Below are 2238 nucleotides of genomic sequence, written 5' to 3' on the forward strand. Positions count from 1 at the left end.
CCCCCCCCCCCCCCCAAGAAAAACAAAATCCCTCCTTCTTCAGACGACAAAATGACCCCATAACAGCGAACTCTTTCACGCCCAGAATGTATACCGAGGCACAGCAAGCAAAGGCAGGGAAATGAAGAAGTAAGAGCGACTGTTGGCACTGAGTCTTACCTGCATTTCATAGAAACACTAGAATAAAATGGTTGGGCCACCAGAAACAAACGTCACCTAGCCAGCGAGCTCAGAGAGTCTATAACACCAAGTACTCAGGCTATCAAGGGAGAGGTAGACCACGCAAAAGATGGATTGGGGGAGTCAAAGAAACCCTCAGAAATTGTAATATCCCCTCGACGCTTAACGACAACAGAGGATGAAAAAGTAAAAGTAGTAAACGGAAAACAAAAGAACACGAAAACAAAACAACCGGACCCCACGTTGTCAGGTATTACAACCTGCATTTCAGGGTAATGTAGCTTTTTTTAAAGAGAATACGAGCAAAGGAATGAAAGGAGAAACATGATTGCCGATGTCTGCCGCAGATCTGACGCTTGATCATGATGGTGATGTTCAATTGACCATCACGCACTAACTATAAGAACTCGCAGAACGAAGAGTGGGTTGAATAATTTACAAGCACACATAAATCAACTTAACGATCTTGCTGACTTTTTATTGCCAAAGTGCAGCAGCACTTTTATAGACTGCACCCTGAATGTGAGCGCGGGTGTTTAGTTCAGTTTTAGTAAGAGGGTTTGTTTGGTGTTGTTGTTGTTGTTTTTTTTTGGGGGGTTGAGTTGTTGTTGTTGTTTTTGTTTTTTTGGGGGGGGGGCTTTTTTAGTAAGAGTTTGTATGTATGTATAGTATAAGGTTTTACGGCGCTCGCAACTGCTAAGGTCATATGAGCGCGCGAAACACAAGTTGTTCACCTCTGCGAAAGTTCACTTCACGACTGGCTAACTAATTTACTTTAAAATGCTAAAAAGTTAAAAATATTCAAATTCGGTGTAAATACATTTGTGATCTAAAACAACTTTTAAGTAACAATAAAAATTTTAAACAATATCAAATTCACTCTACAACTCGCCATAAAGGCCAATGGCCTTAGTAAGAGTTTTACGGCACTTGCAACACAAACATGGCATATAATTGCCGAAGGAAAAAAAAACAACACCTCACCTGTTTACAATAACAACGTAGTGCGTACGGCAGCCTGTACCAGACAGACACAGCAGTCAGAAAGGAGTCACAGCTAAAGCGTTAAACTATACTATAAACGATCATGATGTTTTCCTCCACCGTTGACACCGAGCACTGATAAATATAGACATTTATTTTATATAACGATGGGGGAATACAGAAGAGAACAGGACGGCCCCATGGACTGCCGTCTCGCTCAGGGAAGCATCATGCATGACGACACTGGCTTCATAAAGAGAGTAGACAGACTCAACGCGCCAAAATGCGTGTGGTGTTTGTGTGCCCCACAAATGAAGAGAAAGAAACAGGGACAGAAAGAGGAAAAGGAGAGAGAAAGAGAAAGAGAGAGAGAGAGAGAGAGAGAGAGAGAGAGAGAGGGGGGGGGGGGGGAGAAAGGAAGACACAGGGACAAAGAGAAAGAAAAGTATCTACAACAAACATACATAAATTCATACATATATCCATAAACACATTCATACGCACATACACATTTTATACACACTCTCTCTCTCTCTCTCTCTCTCTCTCTCTCTCTCTCTCTTTCTCTCTCTCTCTCCCTCTCTCTCTCTCTCTCTCTCTCTCTCTCTCTCTCTCGTTCTCTCTCTTGTGTCTTGCTGAAGAAAAATCGTCTTCTACTTTTTTTTTGTTCTTTTGCGATATATAAAAGTATGCAGTCTCATTTTGTACTCTACGTATCCCCACTTCAGATAGATATAAGGAAAGACACTCTCACACATCACTCTACATATAAAGACATACACATGGTAGATAAGAAAAAGCCGTCACTCTTCCTCCCCCTCTATGTACATAAATATGAGTATAAAAAAATACATATGTACAATACAGACTCCGCTTCTGTCTCGACTGATGTAGACACAGACAAAAATATGTATCTAGAAATACATAGAGATAGATAGATATCCAGACGTATATATAAATATATATGTATAAAAAGATGAATCTTCAAAAATATAAATATACTTCTCAAAATCAAAACGAAATCATAAATAGGAATATAGATAGATCTAGGTTTATATCTATGAGATAGAGGCA

Source organism: Aplysia californica, unplaced genomic scaffold (genome assembly GCF_000002075.1).
Source record: "Aplysia californica isolate F4 #8 unplaced genomic scaffold, AplCal3.0 scaffold00048, whole genome shotgun sequence".
Classification (NCBI taxonomy): domain Eukaryota; kingdom Metazoa; phylum Mollusca; class Gastropoda; order Aplysiida; family Aplysiidae; genus Aplysia; species Aplysia californica.